The sequence below is a fragment of the Panicum virgatum genome, chromosome 7N, assembly GCF_016808335.1.
Source record: "Panicum virgatum strain AP13 chromosome 7N, P.virgatum_v5, whole genome shotgun sequence".
NCBI classification, from domain to species: domain Eukaryota; kingdom Viridiplantae; phylum Streptophyta; class Magnoliopsida; order Poales; family Poaceae; genus Panicum; species Panicum virgatum.
The window spans coordinates 45,372,279-45,386,856 of record NC_053151.1 but is presented as its reverse complement, the minus strand read 5'-3'; the positions used below and the strand labels follow the sequence as shown (position 1 = coordinate 45,386,856).

At 47.0% G+C, this 14,578-nt stretch overlaps 2 pseudogenes across 1 annotated transcript; one reads left to right on the top strand and one right to left on the bottom strand.

Annotated features, from left to right (window-relative positions):
* The first annotated feature begins 1,441 nt into the window (after positions 1–1,441).
* LOC120681317 lies at positions 1,442–3,284 on the top strand (annotated as a pseudogene).
* Positions 3,285–3,465: 181 nt separating this feature from the next.
* LOC120681782 lies at positions 3,466–13,221 on the bottom strand (annotated as a pseudogene). The gene is made up of 9 exons (XR_005678093.1): positions 13,052–13,221; positions 11,919–12,015; positions 6,158–10,639; positions 5,811–6,035; positions 5,564–5,722; positions 5,019–5,177; positions 4,586–4,744; positions 4,203–4,350; positions 3,466–4,115 (listed from the first exon to the last, which is right to left on the bottom strand). The product of XR_005678093.1 is annotated as a myosin-11-like (transcript).
* Between the last annotated feature and the right edge of the window lie 1,357 nt (positions 13,222–14,578).

Genomic DNA, 14,578 nt, shown 5'->3' with positions numbered 1-14,578 from the left:
CGGCTGCAACGGCCGGCGATTTACGGCGGCGCGGCCGAAGGCCGCATACCGGCGCGGTTGAGGGCGGCGGCGGCGCGGGTGTCGCCGTCTGCAGCGCAGTCATAGGGCGGCGCGGGTGTCGGCGGCGTGGAACGGCAGCTGCCAGAGGCGGACGGCGGCGCGGGTGTCGGGCGGCGTCCGGCGGCCCAAGAGGCGAGCGGGTCCGGAGCGCGCAGTGAGCGCCGGAGCGGCGTCGGCGGGTGGGCGAGCAGGGGCGCCGCGCGGAGAGACAAGGTCGGGGGAGGGCAGGATGGGTCTCGCTTTTGAGAAAAGCGGCGTCGGAGACGCGTACGAGAAAATCGAGGCTCACGTTGTTTCGCCGATTGTAAGCTAAGCGGCATTTCAAATAAGCCAGAAATAATCGAAGCGTTTGAGTGGGATTTTGGCTTTTCCCATCCATAAGCGGCTTATAATCGTATCCAAACAGGGCCATCATCAGGTGCATGATTTTTTTACATTCTTTCAGTCAGCGATCGAGCTGCACGTTTTGGACCTGCGTATGCTCCTTCACATGCACGCTCTCTCTGTTACGCGAATCTAGGCCCTGATTGGCTCACGTCCTACGATGCCTGCAAATAGCGGCATACGCGCCGCCTCGGCACTTGCGACCACTGCCGGTTGCTACATTTCAACATGAATTATCTACGTCATTTTCATATTTCAAATTTATATGTTCAAAAAATATATTTTCAAATTTAGCCTAAAAAAATTTATTTATAATAAAAGTTTTTTTTGAGCGGTAACCGGGAGAGGATCCCCACCAATATATTGCAGGAGCCTTTTGGAGGCTCATTAATCATGAGGATTCAGCAATTTTACATGGGAGTGAAAAACAAAGTTTAAATTTTTTTATTTAAAGCAAATGAAAATGACTTTATTTTCAGATATGAGGGAGTACCCGATTCAAGGTTTCGGGTACTTGTAGAGTAGGAAGAGTGTTTTTTAGTTCTTTTAAGCGTAATAAAATCTACTTTTTTTTTCTTAAATCAAACTATCTCAAGTTTGAGCAATCAATTTCTAAAGAAGAGTATCAGAAACACCACATAGATAGATATGCCGTGAAAATATTTTCATGTTCAATATAATGATAATTATTTGTAATCATAAGGATACGGTACTTTTCATATATAAACTTAGTCCAAACGGAAAGTGGTTTCACTTAGGAAAATGTTTAAAGAGAATATTTCGTGGAGCGGAGAGAGTAGTTAGTTAATAAAACTTTTAGCTCAGAACTTATTATTCCATAATATTCAAATCTTTGATTATCCAAGGGAGCAGTAGGTGGGATGCGGGCTTGTTGACACTTTCATATTCTACGTTCACCCATCCGTCTTGTCTTTGGCGGGGACAAAAAAAAAAGAAGAAACGAAGCTGTTAGCGCACCTGTGGATCAAGTCAAGCAATGGACCCGACGACGAAGCGCGTGGCCATCGTCGGCGCCGGCATCAGCGGGCCTGGCGACGTGCAAGCACGCGCTCGCCAAGGGCTTCCGGCCGGTGGTGTTCGAGGCCGACGAGGGCCACGGCGGCGCGTGGAGGCACACGCTGGCCTCCACGCGGCTGCAGACGCCGGCGCCCAGCTACCGGTTCTCGGACTTCCCCTGGCCGCAGGGTGCGTCCACCGCCGAAGAGTTGTTCCCGCGCCACGACCAGGTGGTGGCCTACCTCGACGCCTACGCGCGCCGCTCTCGGCGTCCTGGAGTGCGTCCGGTTCGGCAGCACGGTGCTCCGCGCCGAGTACGCCGGGGCGCCGGAGGAGCAGGTCGCCGCGTGGGAGCGGTGGGCGGGCAACGGCGAGGGCCTTCGGCGACGGCACCGGCGAGTGGCTGCTCACCGTGCAGCACCGTGGATCGGAGGCTACGCAGGGTCAGTACTAAGCATCAGGCAATGCAGCTACTCTAATTTGCAGAGCATTGTAGTTTCAAGTCAAAATCGATTACAACGACACTGCATTTTTTTTTGGTGCAGATGTACAGGTTTGACTTCCTGATACTGTGCCTCGGCAAGTTCAGCGGAGTGGCGAACACTCCGGCGTTCCCGCCGAACCGAGGCCCCGAGGTGTTCCGGGGGCAGGTGCTCCACTCCATGGACTACTCGCGCATGGCCGCCGCTGCCGCCGCCGAGCTGATCAGAGGCAAGCGCGTCGCCAGTGGTGGGCTCCGGCAAGTCGGCCTACGACACGGTCGCGGAGTGCGCCGACCGTGAACGGCGCCAGGTTCCCGTGCACCATGGTCTGCCGGAGCCCGGTGTGGATGGTGAACGGCGGCTTCGTGTGGGGCGTCAGCATCGGGCACCTCTTCCTGAACCGGCTGGCCGAGCTGATGGTGCCTCACAAGCCCGGCGAGGGGCTCGCGCTGACCCTCCTCGCCATGATGCTCTCTCCTCTGGTGCGTTTCGTGCTCCCGATCCTTCGACACCTACTAGAACGCCGCTAATCGGATTCCTTTTGCAGAGATGGGTGATCTCCAAGCTGACCGAGGCCTACTTCAAGGCGCGCATCCCGATGCGGGAGCACGGGATGGTGCCGGACTGGAGCTTCGCGTGGACCGTCTCGGCGTGCCGCCTCGGCGTCCTGCCGGACAGGTTCTACGACAGGGTGGCGGAGGGCAGCGTCGCGATCAGGAGGGCCAGGTCCGTGAGCTTCTGCGCGGACGGGCTGGTGCTGGGCGAGGACGACGCCGGGGAGCGCGTCGAGGCGGACGTCGTCGTGCTCGCCACCGGCTTCCGCGGCGCCGACAAGCTGAGGGGGATCTTCGCCTCGCCGAGGTTCAGGGAGATGGTGGCGGGGCGGTCCGGACAACCCGGCTCCTCTCTACAGGTCAGGACACGTCGCCTCATTTACTCTCGCCGTCGATGATCCTCGAGTCCGCCGCCGACAGATTCTCCGATCCGTGCAGGCAGTGCGTGCACCCGCGGATCCCGCAGATGGCGGTCATCGGATACTCGAACAACTCGTCGACCATGTTCGCCTGCGAGATGATGGCCAAGTGTGGTGGCGCACCTCCTCGACGGCGCCTCCGGCTCTGCCCGGCGTCGCAGCGGATGGAGAGGAGCGTGGCGGAGTGGGGCGAGTACGTCAAGAGGCACGCCTTCGTCGACGGCGAGGGCCCGTGCATCAGCGCCGCCAATACCTGGTACAACGACGAGCTCTGCCGGGACATGGGCTACAATCCTCGGAGGAAGAAGGGCATCCTTGCCGAGTGGCTGCAACCCTACGGGCCGGCTGACTATGCCGGCATTCTCTGAAGTATACTCCAACCATTGCATATTTGAATTTTGAATGCATAGTTGATTCATTCCAAGAACTTGAATCGTCAGCAACTTCATGTAATTTCAAGAAACATTATGATGACGTTATAAATGTTACATTTCTCGCTCAAGCAATTCAATTGGACATTCGTACATCAAAAGCATCGGAGTGGTTGAATTTGTACATGACAACAGAACTTGAACTCTCCATGTATATGAGCACAGTAGCAAAGGCTTCAAGGTTTGAATCCCTGGACTTCTGATCTTTACAGAGAAGAAATGTACATGAAAACTTGCTGACGGCAAACCAGTTGCACGCAGTTGGCCTTTTGCATGCAAAGGGTTGGAATGAACAAAAATCAAATTCCAACCCCCGTTACCAGAAAATGAAAATTAAAGCAAAACTCAACAGGAGAAAATAGAAAGACTTTCAAGATCTCCGACTTCTCCCTAAAAGTCGTCGATCCATCCCCATCAAGGCCACCAATTCTTTCAAACTTCTGCTGACTAAGCCCTTTCAGCTACACATTAATAACCTGAGTTTCACTGAAAGCAATATTGACAGTGGATTTTCCCATGGCCATCAACAGACTTTTCACAAACGGAGCACTAGTACCGCTTTCCAAGAAACACGCCGATGAGTACCGACAGCAGTGCAACTCCCAGGATGAACTTGAAGGCCATGATCCCAGAAGGTTCTTGCACTTCTTTCTGGCTTGGGTTTGGCGAGGTCGTGTCAGCAGCTGAAGATCTGTCGTGTTGTTTGCTTGAAATTGTTGATGAATCCATGGTGAATTCCCGGGATCTCAACTGGACAGCATCCTTTGCCTGCAAACAGATCAAGTGATTAGTTGCTAATAATAAATGATCAGAGATAAGGTAACCAATATATTTCATCAGCATGTCTCTGCTTACCTGTTCCTCAGATTTAGAGTAAGCTACCTTCAGCTTCTGTTCAAGGTCCTGCACCTTCTTCTCCAATTCAACACTCTTGCTTGCTTTTTGTGTCAATTTGTTGAACTCTGTGGTGACCCTCAGCAAGTTTATCCCTCTCTTCTGTGACCTGGAAAGCTCAGACGATTCAATGAAAGAGCAAAAAGTTGTGACCTAGCTAATGCATCATGCTATCTTAGCAGGTTAGTAAATTCCAACAGAAAAAGGAACGTCCTGTATTAGCCAGAACCTAGAAGTATGGGTGCCGCAAAAGTAAGCTCCATCATGCTATTATAATATTTGCTGACCTTACGTATGATGATGGTCCCTTTACAATTAAATAATGCTGCAAGGATAATGTTTACCTTCTGCTTGTAGTGTGCATCAACTGATTGTAGTTTCTGTGTAAGAGCTTCGATCTGGTTCTCCAAGTCGTTGGCATACTGACGCTGAGCTTCCAGCTCGTCCAGTGAATGACTTTTATCTGCTTCCAATTGAACCGCCCTTAAAGAAACTTGTTCTTCCTGTCAAAAGAAAATTATCCACTTATAAAAAGTCCACCAATATCATAAATACTAGAGTATCCAAGTAAAACATCATGTAATAGAGTGCACTAGATTTTAGTATTGTGATTTAGTTGCCACAAAAAACATGTCTATTTTTTGTCAGAATCTATAGCCATAACAGACTTAAGACTCAGGTACAGGAGGCTTAAAAAGCTGAAGCGCCATAATGCCCTCTATCGGAGCCAACAGGTGAATTAGCACATAGCATAAATGAAAACTCAGAGAAACCCACCTTTTGGTTGTTATGGATCTCAGCTTCTTGGAGCTGTTGTTTAAGAGCTGATACTTGCAGTTCAAGCTCCGCAGCACGCTGCTGCTCAGCTTCCAGTTGATCCTCTGAATATTTCCTATATGCATCCCACTTTATCTCTCTCACCGAAGCTTGTTCTTCCTGCAAAAACAAAGATTTTTCATGTCAAGATTGGCTCGGACAATTTTGGAAAAGAGATATGTCAGCGTTTTAAATATTATTGGCCCCTTGAGTCGACAACTTCGGTCATATCAGGACAGTTGAGCACACCGCGGTACAAAGAGGAGGGTACCCCTTTGTTCCAATTTTAGATTTAAGTGAGACAGGTTTACGGTTTAGCTTTTCAAAAAGAAGAAGACAGGTTTACGGTTTCTCAGCTGAAAGATAAAGAAGCAAACCCAAGGCACATAAGTTATGTCTGTAAACAAGTAGGAAGCAATATATTTGGCAACCCCTAAGTTACTTAGCAATAAGGCTTGAAAATAAGAGCATCATTTTGGAATTTGTTTTTAGTAACACCAGTTTACCTGATTTGCTATGGTACGGTAGGCACCATCCAGTTCCTTTCTTATTTCCAGCAACTGTTGTTCCAACTCATCTTTCTCATGCTGTAAGTTTGCATGTTCCTGCATCTTGGCTGTTAGTGCTTCATCCTTTTCAGTTGTTTCCACCTGCATGGTCTTTATCTGAAAATGTTGTATACATTATACATATGAGACAGCATTTCCAGGTCAAAACCCCAAATAGTCGAGAGAGATGAACAGTGACACATACCTCCTCCATGTACTTTATCTCAGATAATGTAATCTGTCGCTCCAGTTTTGATATGTGCAACTCTTTTTCTGACTTGTCCACATTCATTTTGTCCTCCAACTTGGCTATTGCTTCCTCGAGCTCTTTCTTTGTAGTTTCATATTTGTCATTTAATATCTGCTTCTCTTCGAGTGTACTTTGGTATTTGCTCTTCAGTTCATCATGCTCTTCCATGGTAGAAGATACCTGAAAATTGTCCTACTTTAGCTAATGGAAAAATAATCTATTTTCTAATGCTATGTAATGGTACAGGAACATATATTGAAGCTACAAAATTAAGCAGAAATAACAATTAAGCATTCAATTACCTGGATTTCTAATTCTGCTTTGCGCTCAATCATTCCATCTAGCGTTTTACGAAGTGAATGAATCTCTTCAGATGCCCCCTCCTTTTCTGCTACTGCAGCAGCAAGTGCAAGTTGTAATTCATTCAACTTGTTCTGATGCACTTCCAACTCCACATTCAAACTACTATTTGCTTGAGCCAAGCTTTCCTTCTCTGTAAGGAAATGCTCAACCTTGCTTTGTGTCTCCTCAAGCTGTTCCTCCAGGATCTTTATCTTCTGTGAAGCTTCATCAAATTTGACTTTGTGATTTTCTTCAGCGGCAGCAGCTTCAGTTGCCTGCTCTTCATAGTATCCCAACTCAATTTCAAGGGCATCCAGCTTCTTACTCAATTCTTTAACTTCACCTTCTTTCTCTGTTATCGTCTCAAGAGCTTCACGGAGCTGAGCTTCAGTTTCTTCATTCTTTGATTCAGCTGCAGAATGGAGCTCCAAGCTCCGTGTGTGCACCTCTGTCAGGTGTGAGATTGTCCTCTCATGAACAGTTAGCTTATCTGCAGCTTCTTCCTTCTCAGCATGAGTAGAGTTAAATCGTTCCTGTAGCTCATCGAACATGGCTATCCTGGCATCCACTTCCTCTTTTAATGTCTTGTTCGTAATAGCCAGCTTTTCATTCTCAGTTTCGAGTAAAGCCAGCTTCTCCGTCAAGTCTGTAACTTCATCTTCCTTTTGTGCTACCTTTTCAAGAACTTCACGCAGTTGGCTCTCAATTTCTGCATTCTTTGATTCAGCTACAGATCGGAGCTCCAAGACTCTTGAATGCTCTTCTGTCAAATGTTCTATTTTTCTCTCATGAACTGCCAACTTCTCTGCAATTTCTGCTTTCTCAGAATTTATAGAACTACACTTCTCCTGCAGCTCATCAACCATCCCCAGCTTAGCATTGATCTCCTGTTTTAAGGCTTCATTTACATGTGTCAAACTTTCGATCTCAGACTCGAGGGCAACCAGTTTTTCGTTCAAGTTTTTCACCTCAGTCTCTTTCATCTCTGCTGCCTCGAGAGCTTCACGCAATTGAGCTTCGATTTCTGCATTCCTCGATTCAGCTGCAGATTGGAGCTCTATACCTCTACTGTGCACCTCAGTCAAATGTTCTACTGTCTTTTCATGCTCAGCTAGCTTAGCAGCAACTTCTTCCTTTTCAGCCCGAGTAGAATTAAGCTGTTCTTGAACTTCATGAAGCATTGACAGCTTAGCATCAAGTTCCTCTTTCAGGGCCTGATTTGTTCCACTAAGCATTGTAAGCTCAGCTAACGCCTGCTCCGCCTTTGACTCAGCATCAGAGACCTTGGTCTTGAGTTCCTCAATGGTGGCCTCATGGGTTGAAATCTCCGATTCAAAGGCTTCGAGCTCCACCTTCATAGATTCCACCTCTTCAGTGGCTGCAGTTGCTCTTGATTGATAAGATGCTGCTTGTTCCTCAGCCAACTTTAGCTTTTCAGACAGTTGTTGGCACTCTGTGTCCTTCTGAGCTAAGTTGTCTGCTGATTGTTGGAGCTTCATCTCTGCATCTTCAAGTAAAGACTGATACAGAGTTTCCAAGTCTATTTTCTTTGAAGTGGCATGTTCCAGTGCCCTCCCTTTGTGCTCCAGCTGCTCTTCTGCAGATTTAAGCTTCTCAAGCACTGAGCTTTCTCTAATACCCATAGACCGCAGTTCATTTTCCACCTCTTCCATTTTACCACGGGCAGATTCTAATTCACCCTGTAAAGTTTGGGCCTGCTTCTCGGCTTCCAAATGCTTTATGGTTGCTTTCTTTGCTAGTTCTTCAAACTTCTCCTTTTCTTCATTAACTTGAGCCAACCTCTCTGACAACTCAGCCTCTGTTTGCTTTGCTTGTGCTAATGAAGTCTCGAGGTTAGTTGATTTCTCCTTGTATGCTTCAAGCTCCCCAGAAAGCTCATCAATCTTCACATGACAATGACTGCATTCTATTGTAGCAGCTTTAAGGTCTTGCTCAAGATCTATGCCCGTCTTCTCAGCAGATGCTAACTTTGACTCTAACTCACTAAGCTGCAGCTTCAGGTTCTGTTCCGAAGCAGTTAATTCCTGAATTTGAGTTTCAAGCTCTGAAACCCTTTGCATTGCGGATTCGGCAGCTGTTTTCGATGCAGAGTGCAGGTCATTAAGAGATTTTAGATTTAGCTCAAGTTCTTCTTTGTGTAATTGTGCTTCCGAGAGAAGTGATCTTGTTTTGCTATGATCATCACTGGCCTCGTTTAGCTGGGACTCCAGTTGACTGTACATGTCATTCTTAGTGGAGAGCTGCAGGTTCAGATAAGCAATGGTGTTTTCATGGTGTTCTTTTTCTTCTCTCAACTTCACCAGCTCTTGTTGTAGATCCAGCACCTTTGATTCTTGGCTCTGCAAACTCTCTTCAAATGATTGCTTTTCCTTCAAATCTGCTTGAAGTTTAGCTTCATACTCTGCTATTAGTTCTTCAATTTTCTTCTTTTCTTCAGTTATTTGGCTCAGTGACTCCATAAGCTCCTTCTCTTTCTTGCTAGCTTCTTCCACCACAGCTTCAAGACTAGCTGCTTTTGTCTGATAAGCTTCCAGATCATCGGAAAGTTGTGAAGCCTTGCTTCTGTATTGCTCGAGTTCTATATCAACCCCCTTGAGCTTTTCATATGTGCTGTTCAGCTCCTGCTCCAACTCCTGGGTCCTGGAGTATGCACCTTCAGCATCAGTCTTTGATGTGTGAAGCAAATCTTCCAGATCAAGGCTCCTTTGCCGAACTGAATGAGCTTGTTCTTGATGCTCTGAGCATTTATCGGTCAGCTCCTTGACTTGCTGTTCAAGTAGCTGATTTTTAGATAATGAGGAATCAAGGGACGATTCTAACTCATTGATTTTTTCTTTGTATCCCTCTACACTGGCCACTGCTTCTTCAAGCTGCATTCCTTTTTCTGCTGATACAGCCACTTCTTTTTGAATACGCTCTTTCATCAACTCTATTTCTTCACTTGATGCAACTAATTTATTTTCAATCTCACTGAGTTGTTTCTCAAGGTCTGAAGCTTTCTTCTTAGCAGCTTCCGCACTTGCATCAGCTTCTTTTAGCTGTGACTTGAGTGCCTCTTCAGCTGCATGCGTTGCCTGGATTTGAGCTTCAAGCTCAAGAATCTTCTGGTTTGCATTTTCTGCAAACACTTTGGACTCACCATGCTGCTCACTGAGAGAGTTCAGATTCAGCTCCAATTCTTCTTTTTGTGACAGTGTTTCTGAGAGGGCCAACTGTGCTTCAGCGAGCTTATCTTCAGCCTGATGCAGCGTTGAGTCTTTTTCAGAAAGTTTTGAGTTAAGATCAACAAGAGACCCTTGGATAGTATTGTTTTCATCCTTCAATTTGTCGAGCTGAGTCTGCAAGATGACTATCTGCTCATTTTGCTTCTCTAGTGCAGCTTCACTTGTCTGTTTGTCTTTTGCCTGCTCATCAAGTTTTGTCTCCAATTCCTGCAAACTCAAAAGCTTTGCTTGTAGCTCTTCATGAGCTGTAGTAAGTTCATTCTCTAATTTGATAGTCTTCTCTTTAAGAGACTCTTCAGAAGAACAACGGAGATTTAACTCTTCAGTTAGTTTACTGATGTCAGCATCCTGAGAGGCAAGTTTCTGTTCCAAATCAGCCACTTGTGACTTTGACAGCTCTAGTGCCTCTTGTATCACCTTGAGTTCTGAGATTGTGCTTCTCAGTGATTCTTCTATTTGCTGATGGTCTGTGGCCTTATCTTGATGTCCCTTTACCTCCTCCTGAAGACTGCTAATTTGTTTTTCCATTTCCTTCATATTCGATTGTGCCTGTTCCAGAATCTTATCAAGTTCTGAGGCCCTCTTTGCTTCCTGTGCAGCATGCAAGCTTCTTTCATCCTTCAGCTCTTCAAGTTTGCGGAGCTTATCTGCTGATGAATCTAATTCAGCTTCAATTTCTTGAATCCTCTTTTTCGAGCTTTGGAGCTCAGAATCCAGCTCCTTCAGGGAGTTTGTTGCTTCAGCCAGCTCCTTATCTTTCATAGCCAGAGAGCTTTGAGCTTCTTGTAGAGAACTGTCGTGCAGGCTCTGCTTATTTTCTGCTTCTGTCAAGTCCTTAACTAGTTTGTCTTTTTCAGATTCAAGCTCTTCAATACGCCTTGTCAGCTCGCCCAATTGTTCTGTTTGTTGGTTCAACATGGAGGAGTCTAGATGTCTCGTGTTTGCTGCAACTGATTGTTCTTCATGGGTTGTCATTTTTTCTTCTTGTGTATCACTTTCCTTTTTAACAGGAGATGTATCAACCTTTGTACTTGGAGCTGCCGTTTCTTCCTCCGTTTTTGTTGAACCAAAATTTTCCTTCACATCTATCAGCTCAAACCCATCAGATCCCGTTCCATCATCTTCATCATTGTGTGCTTCCTTCACTTGCAGATTGGCATTACCATTCAGTAGATTTTCTTTTTCATCAACTTGTGCCTGTGAATGTGGCATTGTCAAAATTCAGTGATCTGTTTGGAGCTTCAGTTTTCAAAAGAAAAAAGAATACCAGAAATTGGACACTAACTTTCGAGAAAATTTCAATAGTAACAGTGGGCCAAGTTCCACTATTCTCAACCCAGAGTTTTAGCTTTGCTTGGTGGTGTATTTGGTAATAACACCCCCCCCCCCCTCTCCCGTGTTTCTATAACCTTATTAAGCAACGGGTGCAACTATTTACAGCCTGAAACTGAAAATGCATTTGATTTTTCTAATATAACCTCACCAAACCAATCATGAAAACTGCAATGCAATGTTCAATACACAGTGCAGTCAGATTTTGGATTATGTATGTACAGAATCAAATGTAACAAGGATACCAGATAGGTGAAGATCAGAGCAAGAAACCTAACATGACAAACACCCCATATGGAAAGAAATGAGCTCAGCGAGAACTTTTTTTGGCGCCCCAAGGAAATGTGTCGACACTATTGGAAACTAAATTTTAGGGAAAAGTCCGGTTTACACCCTCCAACTATCGCAAAAGTCTGATTTTCAACCTTCAACTACGAAACCGGACAACATAGGCCATCCAACTATCAAAACCAGGCAAATTTGGCCCCTGGAGTGGTTTTGAAGGTGGTTTTCTATTTTGTGAGAATTAAAAATATTCAATTTTACACTAAAAAATTTATAAGTAATTCATTTTAAGTTAAAAAATTATGAAATGGGTATCAAATCTATTGTCACATGACTTGTGAGCTATTCAAATCTAATTTTTTTATGTTCATAATATTTGGCTACTTGTAGTTATGCCTATTATTTTTAATAACTAAGATTCAAATGGAGCAACAATAGATAGGTTACATTTTTAGAAAAAATTTGGTACTAGTTTCATATTTTTCTGATTTAAAGTGAATTAGTTTTGATTTTTTAAATCTAATTAGATTTATTTGATTTTTTTTTAGAAAATGCAAAACCACCTTCAAAACCACTCCAAGGGCCAAATTTACCTGGTTTTGACAGTTGGATGGCCTATGTTGTCCGGTTTCGTAGTTAAAGGTTGAAAATCAGACTTTTGTGATAGTTCGAGGGTGAAAATTGGACTTTTCCCTAAATTTTACTCATCAATTAGATGTGGTAAACACACTATTACAACGGACTTACGAACATCAATAAAACATCATAGCAAACCAACAACAATACTTTTGTTGCTCAATGGGCATTAATAGCGGACAGAATGATCTGACCAACGGTCACCAGGGATATGTTTCCTTACCGGCGTCTTATCAGGCACCTTAAGATCAGTCGTCTCGGGAGCACTAACATCTGGCCCCTGTTCGGCTTCCATATTGCACTACTTTAGCTGCCCGTCCCTGCAGATCACAGAAAGAATCACTAGCATCATCAATCCCTGAATCGAATCATAGATAAAACAAGCAAGGCTAAACTGAAAGCAGACACTCGAAAGTTCAACGGCATTAAAAAATGGGCTTCTTTTACAGACTGGATGATGAAGAATACAGGGGGAAAGGTAGCGCTAGAATCCAATGTCTACAGTAAAGTAAGAACATTCTGGTACCAAGAAAGAATTAGCGGACTCCTTCGTCCACCAAAACCTTACCAACTGCACGGAAGTCGATCCGATATCAATTGAATCGCAATCATGCAAAGGAGCCCACGGAACAAGTGGAAAAGATCGCATGCATATGGCATCGAATAACACAAGATGCGCAAAAGGAAATATCGAAAGTTGGAACTGATCTGAGCTCACCAACTCTTGAAGAACAAGATTGTAGCTGCTAAACGCAAGGACCGAAAGCAACACACAACTCAGCAACCCGCCAGGAAAAAAAACAAAGCCAAAAGACAAAGATGACAGCCCGCGCTCACCAACCTCCCCACGATCGCTGGCGGCCTACCCCGATCGGAGACATGCCATCTGTAGCGCCTGCAAAGTCAAAAGGAGCGATGCGATCCGAGCGAGCAGACCACCACCGGGTCCGCACAAAGAAATCCGCCGCCCGCGGTCGCCGCCGCCACCCCCGCCGGACGGAAGATCGCCGATCGGAACAGCAGAAAAGGGAACAAGCAGGGGAGCAAGAGGCAAGCGAAGAGAAGAAGAGCAACCGTAGCAGCAGCTTTCCTGCTCCGGAAGCACGAACCGGAGAAGGCAAAGAACACCCACAAGCTGCCATGGCGGCTCCAAAACCAGACCAAATCAGATCAAAATGGCAGCAACCGCAAGCATCGCCAGCACTTCCGAACTAAATCACCGGGCCCGTTGGTGGACAATCGCAAACAGGGACGAACCGGGCTAAAAAAGAAATGAACGGAAAAGGATCGAAAATATCGAACCTTTCTGAAACAGGTAAACAGACTTTCTAATCAGAAGAACCGGAAGGTCGTCACCTTGGGTTGGAAGAGGTCCCGGCGGGGTGCGATTCTCGTTGCTTCTCCGCTTTGCTTCCCCTCCCCTCGTCGGCTGCAAGCAAGCAGCCGATCGAAAACCAGAACCAACCCCACCCCTAGAAATCGAGAGGGAGGAATCTTTTTTATTTTTGTGTGGGGGTTTTTTCTTCGTGGGAGGGTTTATATGCAGGTGGTGCGCGGTGTATGCGGCTGGATACGTGCCGCTGAGCTGGCCGCGTCCGGCAGGTGGGGCCCGCCTGCAGGCCAGCGCGGCTGCTGGGCTCACCGCGCCCGTGCGCTCACCGCCCTCAACAGTCAACAGCCGCTGCAGGTGGGGTTCTTGTAGTTGGGGGGCCGCATGTAAGCGGGTGAGGAACGTCCGGCGGCGTGGTCAAAATACCGATTTACTCCTGGGCGCGACAGGCTGCGGATGTTGGGGGCGGGGCGGCGGCAGTAATCCCCGAGGACTTTTGCAGCGACAACCCCCTGACGGCCTGACGTAGTATATCGAAACTATTTTACGTGGTTGATGAATTTTATTTTGGTAGTAGTAGTAATATTCTGGGGGCAATATTTGAGGTGACGTGGATTCATTCAACACAGATTTGGCATTGCAAGCTTTAAAAAAAAAGATTTAGCATTGCAAGAATTTCATCCAACGCATATGTAGAATGGGAGTGGTGATCGATTGGCTGGATTGGGATGGATTTCTTTCTCCCCTTTTGGACCTGCTTGGTTGCCTTGCCGGCCACAGCCAGAGCGCCACAACTGTTGCTAGAAAATGCACTAGCTGCCGCATAAAAAAAAAGTTATGGTGCTGCCTCATTCTAGGAACCGGCTAAACAGCCGCGTCAGTTTCCCTGGCGCCGTGGCTGGTTGTGGCCTTGTGGGTCCAGCAATTTTCTTTTTCACAAAAAGTTGTGGCCTTGTGGGTCCAGCAATTTTCTTTTTCACAAAAATGGGTCCACCAAATTTGAAATGATGTAAACAAAAAAGGAATAAGTCCATTTTACCCCCGAACTTGTCAACGGATCCGGATTACCCCCTCAGCTACGAAACCAGGAATGGAAGGTCCCTTAACTGCTCAAACCGGACAAATTACCCCCGTCTGGTTTTGTTGGTGGTTTTCACTGACGTGGCAGGTGGGCCCCACCTGTCATCCTCTCCTCTCTCTCCACCTCTCCTCCCCTGCCTCCATCCCTGCAGCGCCGCCGCCCTTCCTCCGCCATCGCCTCCCTCCCTCCCTCCGCCACGGTGCGCCACCGCCGCCCGCTCGTGCCTCCCTCTCTCCCTCCGCCCCGCCGCTGCCTGCCCGTGCGCCGTTGAGCCGCTCCGCTCCACCGCGTCGTGCTGCGCTCCGCTGCTGCCTGGTGGCGCGCCTTGCTCTACTCCGCCCCGCCACGCCTCGCTGAGCCGCTCCGCCGCGCACGGGGGGAGTAGAGCGGGCGGGGCCAGGAGAGCTCGCACACGGCGTGGTCCAAGGTGTGACAAGGCTCACCCCAGCAGAGGACGGCGAGGAACGGTGGC